Genomic DNA, 13907 nt, shown 5'->3' with positions numbered 1-13907 from the left:
ACAGATACCATAGAAGAGAAGCCGCGTACCATAATCGTTTGCCTGCCACATAGTGCACACTCAACAAATATGTGTTGAATGAATGAATGAATGAAAGATCAAAAGATCTATGTTTCAGGTATGCTTTATATGCCCCAAGTTTCTTCCAACATTAATATTGAATCTATTCAGGCTCAAATAAGACTAGTTTGATGTTCCAAGAGCAATTAATTAGGATGGTATAGTCCCCAGTCCTCTCACCATCCTGGTTATCCTCTTTGGGACACCTATTAGCTTGTCAATGTTCTTCCTAAAATGTAGTTGCCAAAATTGAATACAGTTTTCCAGATGTGTTCTGTCAAAAGCAAAGAAAGAATAACTTACCTTTATAATGAATTTTAAAGTTTACAAAGATCTCAATTTATACAGTGTCCTGTTTGAGCTTCACAATAACCCTGTGAGGTAGGCGCTATAGGCATGAGACTATGGAGTTCCTGCCTTCATCTCTTTTCCCCGTTTACTACCAAACTTCTTATTCTCTAGCACCTAAAATAATAACTTACACATAGGTAGGGTCTTTAAAAACATGTTAGATGATTAGATTGGGTTTTAGGAGATGTGGGTTCTAATTCTGACTCTGCTACTAACGTGTTGTATGACCTTGAGCAAATCAGCTCACTTCTCCAACTTCCAATTTCCTCATTTCGAAAATTAGGGCATTAGATAGGACGATTGCTAAGGCCCCTTCAAGTTTTAAAATTCTATGAACCTATGACTATTCACCATCCATATGGACCTATTACTGACTTATAAGTGAGATGGAGACAAGATGAAAGAATATTTTAGGAAGCTAAATCAAACAACAAACATTTCTTGTTTCTACTATGTGCCAGGCACTGTGCTAAAGGCTGAAGATTCAGAGAGAAAGGTGAAGCAGTTCTGGCTCTCAAGGTGGTTACATTCTAATGGAGGAGACAATGTGTATTTAAGTATAAGCAGAATATATGCAAAATGAATATAAACTACTTTGTTGAGGGAGGGCACTAGTGTCTACAGGGATGCTCGACCAAACTGTGTAGCAAAGATTTATGAAAAAGAGAGAAAGTAGAGTTAAAGTGACCTATTAGGAGAGTAGTCCCTCAGTCATGAGGTTTGCTCCTGGTCTAGGATTGAGCTGTAGTGGGATGTAGCAGACAGAGCAATGACCTCAAGGGACAAGAGACCTTGACCTGATTCTGTGTTCAGATACATCATCATCTATGATGGCAGTCAAATCCCTTAACATTTTTGTGTCTCCATTTACTCCTCTTTATAAATTCTTCATCTATACAAATGGATACAGTCATGCTTGCACTACCATTTACAGGGTCACTGTGAGCACAGTGTTTTGTAAACCATAAATGCAATATGAACAGTAAGGAGAAAGTTACTGGCCTGCTGACTCTTTCTGCTGTATAGCATTCCATCTTCCATCTCAGTGCTTTGGCACAGGCCATGCCCCATTTCCAGAATGTTCTCTACTCTCTCTCATTAGTTCTAATTCTTCTTTACATCATGACTAATGTGAAAATATGTTAATGTGAATGTATAATTAGAGCCTATATCAGATTGCATGCTGTCTTGGGGAAGGGGGAGGGGAAGGTAGGCAATGAAGGGGGAGAAAATTTATAACTCAAAATCTTATAAAAGTGTCTATGTTGAAAACTAAAAATAAATTAATAAAAATAAAGAAATGTAAAAAAAAAGATTCTAAAGTCAGATTCTGAATCTGGGTCCGTTTTTGCTGCCTGTTCATGTTCCCAGCCAACTACTTGACCCTTGAGCTTTTTGTAAAGGTATGACTGCTTGTGGAGTACAGAGTACTTTCTCCCAAGCTTTAGGGGAGCAGTGCTGCTATTTTCAGTGCTACTTCTACGCAGCAAGCTCTACCACACCAGCACTCCTCCTCCCCCAAGAGCCGCCAACCCTAAATGCAACTCAGATCCAGGTAGGCTCTGCACTCCAGCTCTGACCTGCTGCTTAATTTTTTAAACCTGGTGGGCCTGGGGCAGGAAGCAACTCCAGCTGGAAGCATCCCCAGTGCTGCACCACTTCCATGCCCCTGGGGCTGGGGCCGACCATGAACTCCTTTCACTCCATTCTAGCAGTTCTATCCACCAACCTTCTCTGTTGTCTTTGGTGTTTGTGGGTTGAGAAGTCTGGTAGCTGCTCAGCTCAATAATTTGGGCCCTGAGGTCTGTTCCACCCAGCTCCCCATCTGGTTGGTCCTGGTGTGGCCCATGCTGTGCTGTGTTCAGCTGTGCTCCCAGCTCTGTGTGATAGACCCTTCCCAGTGACCATCCAGGCTTTCCTGACCTGGAGCCCTGTTTCCCTCTATTATTTTGTGGGTTCTGCAGCCTAGAATGTGTTCAGAGCCATTTTTATAGGTTTTTCGTGGGACCTGGGGGAGTCACGCAAGTCCCTGCTTTCCAGCCGCCATCATGGCTCTGATACATTTCTTTAAAAGCAATAAAGTACAGAAATAGATCACAAGTAAGTTGTCATTGTTGTTATTGTTTTCTGGAGGAGACAGGTTGGAAAACAATTAAGAACTACATCTCAAGACATGGAATTAAAGTAATCTTGACACAAAACAACACAAAGTCATCTGTTTTATGTGAGCAAAAGCTTTTGGAGACAATTCCGATTTGGGTCACGGATTAAAAATTACACGTTGTACAGAGGAAGCACAACTTCGCGTAGCGCAGGCTGAAAATATATAGAAGATAACAAACCAATGCACATGTAACTATGGGAGGCAGAACAGTTGCTGCAATTTAGGGTATCAATGGATATTATAGCAAGGCTAAGATTTATTAAACAGTTAGCTCTCACTGGAAAGTAAGTGAATATACGTGGTATATTAAACATAAGTACAAGAATTTGTGTGGAAAGAGCTTTTGCAAATGCTTTGAGGTAGATATAGAGCATCAGAATCCATGTACATAAACAAGATTGAGGTATGGTGGAGATAAAAAATTCATATTTAATTGGAAAAAGTGTAATGTAGAATCCATTATCATTTTGACATTTGCCAGATTGAATAAATCTTAGAAAACCTTAAGGAAGTAGGAATTCATTATCCCAGAATACCAACTCAGAAGACAGTACTTCTGCATATTCTGTTAATGAAATAATTACCATATTTCTCCATATATAAGTCACACTTTAATTTTGGGGCCCAAAATTTGGAAAAAATGTATTACATAAAGTTATTGAACTCAAGTTTTATTCACCATAAAATTCATACAACTCCTTATCACTGTCAAAACTCCCATGCATTAGCTTGTCCTCATCTGTGTTTGATGATGAATCACTGTCTCCATATATTGCCCCATCCTCAGTTCCATCTATGGCATTTGAAATGCCACACTTCTTAAATGACTTGACAATGATCTCAATCTTGATATTATCCCAGGATTTTTTCACCAAGGTACAAACTTCTTCACTCTTCCTGCTGGTATCAAATTGTCCCCAGAAGACTTTATCCATTGGTTCCATTGGTCTCTCATGGCAGCTTTACAAAAATCTTTTCTGAGCCATTTCTGGGCAGAACATGGCAAAACATAACCTAATATACTGGTAACAAATGTGAAACAATGAGTGCAAAGACAACAAGTGCAAAAAAGCAGGAGATACAAGTAAAAAAATCTACAACCACTGTATAAGACGCACCCAGGTTTTAGACCCCAAATTTTTCGAAAAAAGGTGTGTCTTATACATGGGGAAATATGGTAAGTCAGCAATAAATTATTGAAGACTTACTATATCCACTTCAATAATTATAGTATTAAAAGGCAAAAGAATACAGGTTGTTTTGCAATATGTAGCTTACTGTTTTATGAGGTGGAATGTGTATATACCAAACAGAAAACAATTACAGAACAACATATAAGGAAGTTTCTTAGGATTTAGAGTCTGAAGACAAAAAAAGTATGGAACACTTCACAAATTTGAGTGTTGTCCTTGCACTGGGGCCATGTTAATATTCCCTGTATCATTGCAATTTTAGTATATGGGCTGCCGAAGCAAGGGCAAGCTATGTGGATTTTAAACAGACAAATTACACTAGAGAAACATAGCTCAGTATTTTGCTGTGTGATTTCTTTTAGATTATAAATATGTTTGATAAAAGACACACAGTCTCACCAAATTTCTATTTCAAATTTAGATCATTTTGACTCATATATAAACAAAAAGGTCATTAAGAAGGAAAAATAACCTCCCTGGCCTATAAGGAAACAGGATAATGAAACAATGGTCGTCTGTCAGTGGAAATAAATGAATGAATTAAGGAAAGCACCATTTAAATTGAATCTTAGTTCCATGTGATATAGACTTTTTATAGAATATAATATTCTTGCAAAGAAAATGGTCATATTGGAATAGAAATAGGGACTGGAACTAGTATTTCATTGATACTGCAAATCCATAACTGAGGGAACTGTCAATATGACACAGATTAGCTCCTTCTCTGCATTTTCTTAAAGTTAGAAAGTCACCTAAAAGTATTGACTAATTAAGTGACTTGCCCAGGGCCATATAACAATGTGGCAGTAGCAGTAAGTGAACCCGTCTTCCTGGCTCAAAGGCTGGCTCTCTATCTAGCAAGATAATTTAGGGAATGATTTTACCAAAGGATTTGTTCAAATATTAAGGTATTATAATGGCAAGTTTTGTCTTTCTGTCTACTCACCACTAGAACCAGAAAATAAAATTCTTGCTGCCAAAGACTTTAATGCTATCAAGTCATTCAACATCACAAATGATGTTAAAGCACAGGCATTAACATCTACTTTGCTATTATACTCTAAGGACTCTTGAACCTTTCCCTCTGACTTGTACCTGAAACTTTCCTTCCTATGTTGTGAGCATATATTAAACACTTTATTCACACATTCTTCATCCATTCACTACCATACCCCTATTTTCATCCCTTCTATTGCATAGAAATGTATTAGATCATTTGCATATATTAGTATATCAGAAGCAAAACTTCTGTGGAACCAGTTCTTAACCTAATAGGAAAGGTACAAAAAACTCTTTGTACCTGAGAGAGAGCTGTACATTAGTTACCAAGACCTCCTGCTATTACTTTTGACCATCTGTTCCCTGAAGTTGTTGTTTTTTGCTTTTTTTCCCCCTTCCATTTCTGTGAATACTCTGGATACTGCCTGTGTAAGAGTTCCAGCAGCAGACTTCGCCAAGGAAACCTACAGGACAAAGGAAAATATAAAATGGCACACAGATTTGTGCACTCTTTTTATTTCTATAATAATACAATGGCAAAAAGGAGTGAGAGTGTAGTTATTATCAGATAATATTTCAACCATATCTAACCATTAGCTTAATTAGAAGTCCTCTAAATGTCACATAATTGTCCAATGACAAGAGTCAACATATTGTTTTTACATGATTCATATTAATATTGTCATCATCACTATGACAGCAGAAAACAGAGGAAAGTTGACTAAAAAATGCTATACATAACAGAGGTGTATTAGTGGAAAAAGACATGGAATGATTTTATATTGAGAGTCAAAGATGACTGATAGACAGATAACCATGAAATTTAAATATTTGTAAGAGAAGAATGAGCATGTTTTGTAGACACTTTTTAAAATGTTTTTATTCATTTTGAACTTAAATACAAAAAGACAAAAAACCCCTCATTTCCATGTACAAAGTACCACATAAAAAGAGGATTCAATTTGAATTCCCATTTCTCCATTTCACAGTTTACATTTTAAAAAAAATTTGTAATAAATACTACACATCATTTTCAAAGGTACCCTGCTTTTCTGTGCTTCCTTCTGATTTTTCTTTTGTTCTCTGCTGTGCACTTTATATTTTTTATCTCCTTCCCTCCCCACCTCTGTATTGCCAATAAAATATTCACAGCACTGAGAGCAACTATGGATATGCTGGTGTAGTTCTGAATCAAAAAATATAACAAACTCTTTATATGGAAGACAGAACCAAAACATTTATTGAGACACCAGAGAGCCATATCCCAACACCAGTAAACAGAATCCATCATAGCAATGAAGAAGTTAATACACATTATCACAGCAAGGAGCAACACCATCCCAAAGCCTTCCCCCTGTTCAGGCTTTCCCACAAACAAATACTTAGAATCTTAGCTGTCTGCTTGCCTGCATCCTCCCTCTCCCTCCATTCTGACTGCTCTGACCAGCTTCCTTCTCCACTCTTCCTGTTCCACCTGTTCAGCAAGCTCCTCCCACCACATGTGACTTAGGCTATTATGTGATTTAAGCAGGTCACATGGGCCTATAAATGGATGGGAAGATCTTCAAATTAAGCAAAAATACTTTAACAATACATTCAGCCCCAAGCTCTTTCATATCCATTACATAACTCAATGGGCAACTGGGGTCAACAGGACTTTACAACAATATAATAGGGATAACACAAAATAAACACAGAAAACAATATCTTAGGTTGGGACTTGAGCACAAGCACCTCATCATTCCACCCTAGAATGAATGGGGACCAAAATCGTGGGGTAAGGGACGAAGGTCTCTTCTTCCGTGGCTACTACCTGCTGAAATTGGACATAAAGCTGTCCCTGCCCCAAGAGGTGCCATTTGAGAGGTCAGTTATTTAGCTGGCATCCAGAGCTTGGTCAATGCCAGGTCCAGGGGGCACATCACAGTAGTGGACAGAAAGTGATGTCCAGGTTAAGCAATCAGGCATCTGTAAGCAGAGGGTAATAAGCCTGCAAGAAATAAATCTAGCAAACAAGGTGAGCAGGCAAAAAGCCAAAAAGAAACAAGGAGACAATAGCCAGAAACAGGGTAGATATAGGGTCAGCCATACTTCTGGAATCCATGAACCCACTACCATAGCCTCATTCGTGGGAGAATATATGAGTTTAGGATACAATTTGGCAATCATCTTCTCCCAAACAAACAACAGTTAGAGTATTATCTTTCCCATGTGCTATAATTTCAGCAGCCTTTGGAATAATCAAGTCTTCTAAACAATGTAAATTATATCCTGCCGAGCCAGGTGTTCCTAGATCCGGTACTGAGACATCTTGCCTCACAGTCCAATAATCAATATTTGGAATTTTATGTGTTTTCTATTTTGCAGATTTAGGGTCGTCATTCTGGCTAGAGGTATAGTTCCTCCCAATGGTCTGTTATTCAAATTACATAAATCAGTGAACAAATTATCCTTCCAATGTTGATACAAAATTATTAGAACATAACTTCCTTAACTGTTCTTTCAATAATCCATTCATTCTTTCAATTAACCAAGATGCTTGAGGATAATATGGAATATGATGTATCCATTATATGTTGTTTAATATACAATATCTCTTCATTTCATTATCTTTGAAATGTGACCCGTTGCCACTTTGAATCTGCATTGGGATTCCATAATATAGATTTATGATATCTAGAGTTTTACAGGTGTTCTGGGTTGCATTCTTATAAGGACAAGTCAGTACTATACCTGAATAGGAGTCAACACAAGTACGATAAATTTGCATCCTTTACCTTGTGGTAGGGCAACAATATAATCTATCCACCAAATTTGGGCTGTTATTTCTCCAGTTACTACCCGAGGAACAGTTCATTCCTTTTCCAGTTGACATATATGACATTTCTCTGCTACTTGTTTTAGCAATGAATGAGAGATACTAATACCTCAAACTTGTGCCCAGTGGTGTGGGGCCTGGACTCCTAAATGACCAGCAGTTTGATGGACCCATTTTGCTGGGACAAGATCATCAGTTGGTGTCAGAGTAGGGACAATATGTTGAGTAGCAATCTTTGCTAGTCAATCAGCAAGTACATTGTACTTACATTCTGACATGGTGAGGGCCACATGAGCATCTACATGAAAAATTGACAAATTGGTAACCAAGGACATGTCCCATATATCTTCCCATAATTCTTTGCTCCTGAGTTGTTTGTCATGAATTTCCCAATTTTGATTTTTCCGCATGGGCATCCATGTTGTTGAACCATTATCTACCTCCCATGAGACAGTGAATATATGACACTGTCCTCCTTTCTCTGTTTTTATAGGTTGATGTACTGCCATAAGTTCAACAATTGACTACTTTCACTTGTCCTAGTACTTTCCAAAGTCTGACTAGTACGTGGGTATTAGGCTACCACTTTCCAAAGTCTTTTCTGGCCTAAATATTTTGCTGTCCCATCAGTAAACCATACATTTTTCTTTTGTTCTTCGGTTAATCCATCATATCCCTCATTCCATTTTACCACAGATTGTACCAACTGGTTCAGAGGGTGTGTCATTTCCCTCAGTATCGGTTTGGTATAGATCAATGTAGAGCAGAAACTCTACTTCTGCCTGTTTTAGATCTATTTTGAATATACAATTTCCATTTAAATATGCTAGCCTTTTGTGCATGTCCAATTCTATGAGAAGCTGGGGTACTCATTAGCCAGGTCATAATTGGGATTCCAGGCCTTAATATCCCTTCATGGTCCAGAGTCAGTTGTTCAGTCTCTACTAAAGCCCAATATGCAGCTAGTAACTGATTTTCAAAAGGGGTATATTGAACTACAGATGAAGGTAGTTTCCTAGACCAAAATTCTAAGGGTACATTTTGACTTTGTTGTTTTTGCCATAACCTCTAGTTTGCACATTCATCCTGTGCAGTCACTTGTAATTCCACAGGGCCACTCTGCATAGGCCATAAATGTAGGGCCAAAATTATAGCAGCTTTGTTTCCTTCAAAAGCTTTACTCTGCTCGTCTCCCATCCAATTTATATTTTTTTCCTAGTAACTTTATACAAGGATTTCAAAATCTGTTCCAAATGTGGTATGTCGTACCTCCAATAGCCAAATAATCCCATAAACTTTTGGGTCTCTTTATTATTGATGGGGTTAGGAAAATACTGAATCTTTTGTTGAACTCGTGGGAGCATCTCTCACAGCTGATTATTCCATTGTATACCTAAAAATTTTATGGTTTGATCTGGCACTTGAACCTTTGCAGGGTTAATTTCCCACCCTTTGCTTTTCATATCCTCAATTAAAAGCATCAAATTCTTCTCCACTTCTTTTACATTTTCCCTGTATTGTAATATCATCTATGTAGTGGATGAGCTGTACATCAGGAAGCTCTAATTCATCCAAATGTTCAGCCACAATCCTATGACAAATAGTGGGGCTATGCTGATATTCTTGTGGCCAGTGGGTAAAAGTATATTGTTGGCCCTGTCAAGTGAAAGCAAACTGGTCCCATCATTTAGAATCTATTGGGACAGTAAAGAACACATTGGCTGAATCAATAATTGTGTAATCATATTTCTGGATTCTTTCTATTAAGGCAATGGTATCTAGAACAGCAGCATACAAGGGAGCAGTCACCTTATTCAATTGTCTATATTCTACTGTCATTCTTCACATCCTATCTGACTTTCAGACTGGCCAGACAGTATTATTACATTGAGTGATTGTAGGAACTAACACTCCTGCCTCAACATATTCCTTTATAGTACCGGTAATTTCACCTTGCCCACCTGGCACACAATACTGCTTTAAAGTAATTACTTCAGAAGGTTAAGGTAAAGTGATTGGGTCCATTTTTATTTTTCTCACTAAAACTGTTTTAATTCCTATCCTCCTTACTGTGAATTGGTGTCTCCCTTCAGATAAATTTAGAGTCATTTAGAGTCAATATTTCTATTCCAATGTACATTCAGGAATTGCTCCAATTACCAAGGTATATTCTTTCTTAGGTAATTATCCAATTTTCATCATTAGTTTGACTTACCTGGCTGATATTTCAGCCTCTCCCAGTCCTGTAATGGTAATGAGAGTTCCATGTTTAAACTTATCAGGGTTTCTATATATAAGGGAGGTCTTAGCCCCAATATCTATTAATGCCCTAGTTACAGTATTTGCCATTTTTCCATTTTTCCAATATATGGTCAAATTGATATGGGGTCTGTAATCCTCTCTGTTTATTTCTTTAATTGGAACTTGAGCTTGGTCAATTTCCTATTCTCCATGAAGGTGTGACAAACTTGTATAGAAGGATTCAGGAGGATCTGTAGGGGCAGTTCTTACTTCCCTATTGCACCAAATAGTAAGCCCCTTTTCTTGGGACATTTTATATAATTCATTAGTTGGGATACCATCTATTCTTTGAAATCTACGCCTGCTCTCACTAGAGCAGTAAACAATTCTCCTATTGTCAATTTATTCTGATTTTAAATCCACTGACTATTTATTCTTCTCTCTTGAGAAAATTTATCTTTTCCTTAGTCTCCTAAGTCACTTAACTGTAAAATCTTACATAGCACCTCTAAAAGAGGGTGCTCTATCTCCCTGATTATTATAGTCAGAATTAGGTGCTTACAAGCAGGAAGAGACATCTTAACTATTATATTTCTAGGGGAAACTGCTAAGGGGGTATCATGATAAGCCTAGGCATTTCAGGTAATAATTGCAGTTTTCATTGCCTCCTCCTTTAACTCTTTCAATACAGTTCCTAAGTGAATACTAGGGTCTATCTCTACTAAGCCACATAGAGTCAGTAGCATATTGTCTTTTGCATCCATCTACAGCTAAGGCTAACAGATTGGTAATACTGTTACCTCCTAGCATGTGGTGGTCCCTAAAAGCTTGCTGTACAAAAGGATTCTAACTAATACTTATGAATTTCAAAAAATCTATGCTATCTACCGATACTCCTCAGGTGCCTTTATCACTGATTTTCACTATCCAAGATATTAATGATTCTCCCATCCTTTGGGTATACCAACTCAAAATATCTGTGACCTCCTGCTGAGTGATATCCTCAATTATCTCCCTGAACACTGTTTCTCCGACACCAGAAAGTCACATCCCAACACCAGTAAACAGAATCTGTCATAGCAACAAAGTTAATACATATTATCACTGCAGAGACAATTCCATCCCAAAGCCTACCCCCTGCTCAGGCTTTCCCACAAACAAACACTCACAATTCTAGCTTTTGCTCTCTACCACCACTCTAACTGCTCTGACAACTTCCTTCTCCACCCTTACTGTTCCACTTCTTCAGCAAGCTCCTCCCACCACATGTGACTTAGGCTTCCATGTGATTTAAGCAGGTCACATGGGCCTATTAATGGATGGGAAGATCTTCAAATTAAGTAAAAATACATTAACAATACAATCCACACTAGAGAAAGCCAACATTAGACACAGAGATGCATGTATGTGTATATATATATAGGTGTGTGTATGTGTGTGTATTTATAGATAACATGTATGTGTGTAGATTTATATATATGTAAATGTAAAGCTACACGGTACATATGTTTATTTATCAATTCCTCCCCCTGAGGTGGATAGCATCTTCCTCCATAGGTCTTTTGTGGCTGATTTGCATATTTCAATAATCAAAATAACTTAGTTGTTCACAGTTGTTCTTTAAATAATATTGCGGTTCCTGTGTACAGCATATTCTCAGTTCTGCTCATTTCACTTCATTATTTCATGTAAGTCTTTCCATGTTTTTTCTTATATTCTTTTCATCATTTCTTATAGCACAGTATTCCATCACAATCATATATCTCAAATTGTTTAGCTATTCTCCAATTGATGGGCATTCCCTCAGTTTCCAATTCTTTGGCACCAGAGAGTTATAAATTTTTCAGAACATATAAGATCTTTTCCTTTTTCCCTGATCACCTTGGGAAACAGACCTAATAGTTGCATTCCTGGGTCAAAGTGTATACACAGTTTTATATCTCTTTTGGCATGATTCCAGGTTGGTTTCCAAAATGGTTGGATCAGTTCACAGTTCCACCAAGAGCATATTAGTGTCTGAATTTTTCTACATCCCCTCCAATATTTGTCATTTTCTATCATTTTAGCCAATCTGATAAGTGTGATATATCTCCAAGTTGTTTTAATTTGCATTTTTGTAATTAAGAATGATCTAGAACATTTTTATATGACTACATATAGTTTTGATTTCTTCATGGAAAAGCTGCCTGTTCATTTTCTTTGACCATTTATCAACTGGGAAATGACTTATATCCTTGTAAAACTGATAAAGTTCTCTATTTATTTGAAAGATTTGCCCTTTATTTGAGAAACTGTCTATGAAATCCTTCTTCCCCCAATTATCTTCTTTCCTTCTAATCTTGGCTACATTGGTTTTATTTGTCTAAAAGCTTTTTAATTTAATGTTATCAAAATTATTCATTTTATACCTCACAAAGTTCTCTATCTCCTGTTTATTAATAAATTTTTCTATCCACAAGTCTGATAGGTAATATGTACAGTGTTATTCCAATTTTCCTATGTCTACCTTTATATCTAGGTCATGTAACCATTTTGATCTTATCTTGGTAAATGGTATAAGATATTGGTCTATGCCGAGGTTTGGAGATAGTGCTTTCCAACTTTCCCAACAATTTTTACCAAATAATTAATTCTTTTCCTGAAAGCTTACATTTTTACACTTGTCAAACACAAGGCTACTATAATCATTTATAATTCTGCCCCCTTCCAGGATCTGTAGGTGGACATGAACCAGAATCATACTGGATGAGAATGTGTGAATGGGTTGTGATTTGACCATTATGAGGAAAAAACAGGTCCTTCGAAGTATCAAAGCTATCTAGACTCCCAGATATTAAACTCAACATGTCCAAAACTGAACTCACTATCTTTTTTCCCAAACCTACACCTTATCCTATCTTACCAATTATTGCTTAGGGTAACACCAAGTTCCCTGTCATGATGGCTTGATATCTTTCTCAACTCCTCACTAACTCTCACTGCCCCTTCATGTTCAAACTGTGGTCACAGCCTGTCAGTTCTAACTTTGAAAGGTCTCTTGTATATACCCCCTTCTCTGTTCTGACACCGCCATCAACTCAAGCCTGGAGTACTGCAATAGTCTTCTTATTGGTCCCCCTCCCTTAAGTCCCTTTCTACTCCATTCTCCTCTCAGATATCAAAGTCATCTTCTTAAAGTTCATGCCTGACCATGTCATTATATCCTTCCTCTCATTAAATCAACTCCAGTGGTTCTCAGTTGCCCCCAGGATTAAATATAAAATCTTCAGTCTGGATTATAAAGCCTTTGACTTGCCCCCGTTACTACCTTTCCACTACCTTCATAACTTATGCTCCTCCAAGTAGTCTATGAACCAGTAACACCAACTTCTTTAGGCTTCCTCAGATAACATACTCTATCTTCCAAGTGTGTTCATTTAACTGGCTTTCCCTCATTACTGGTAATAGCTCTCTCCTCTTTTCCATCTCTTAGTTTCCCTAATTTCCTTCAGGTGTCAGATAAAATTCCCACCATGTTCAAGAAGACTTTACCAATCACCACTAATTGCCTTCCTTATGAGATAATCTGCATTTTTTCCTGCATATATCATCTATATCTTATTTATACATAGTTGTTTCTATGATGTCTCCCCAGTACATTGAGATCCTTGAAGGCAGGGACTGTTATTACCTCTCTTTGTATTATTGGTATTTACCACAGTGACTGAAAATCATGATCAATAAATAATAAATGCTTATTAATTTAACTTGACTTCTTGACTTTTAAGCCCCTACCTTGGTAGTTTTCATTATTTGTGACTTCTACCTACCAATCTTAGGAAGAGATTCTGATCCCATGACTCTCATATAAAGGGGTACATATGGAGGGGAGAGGGGAGGATGATAGTAAAACTTATTAAATGTGTGGGGCTTTTTAAATGGTCTTTCACATTAGTGAATAGGATGAAGCAGATATGTTGGTGTAAAAGTTTTCAAACTAATTAAAATACGAAGCATTATTTTTGTTTTGTCTTCCACCAAATTCATACCTTAATTTCTTATGATGGTATGGAGATGACCCTAGGTTCTCTAATGTTCTACC

At 37.3% G+C, this 13907-nt stretch overlaps 1 non-coding gene across 1 annotated transcript; it reads right to left on the bottom strand.

The window, feature by feature from the left end:
- Window positions 1-3947: 3947 nt before the first annotated feature.
- LOC118832420 lies at window positions 3948-4050 on the bottom strand. The gene has a single exon (XR_005009184.1). It is a non-coding gene; the product is annotated as a U6 spliceosomal RNA (small nuclear RNA).
- Between the last annotated feature and the right edge of the window lie 9857 nt (window positions 4051-13907).

Source organism: Trichosurus vulpecula, chromosome 9, assembly GCF_011100635.1.
Source record: "Trichosurus vulpecula isolate mTriVul1 chromosome 9, mTriVul1.pri, whole genome shotgun sequence".
In the NCBI taxonomy this organism is placed as follows: Eukaryota; Metazoa; Chordata; class Mammalia; order Diprotodontia; family Phalangeridae; genus Trichosurus; species Trichosurus vulpecula.
This window is presented reverse-complemented; position numbering and strand designations above follow the sequence as displayed.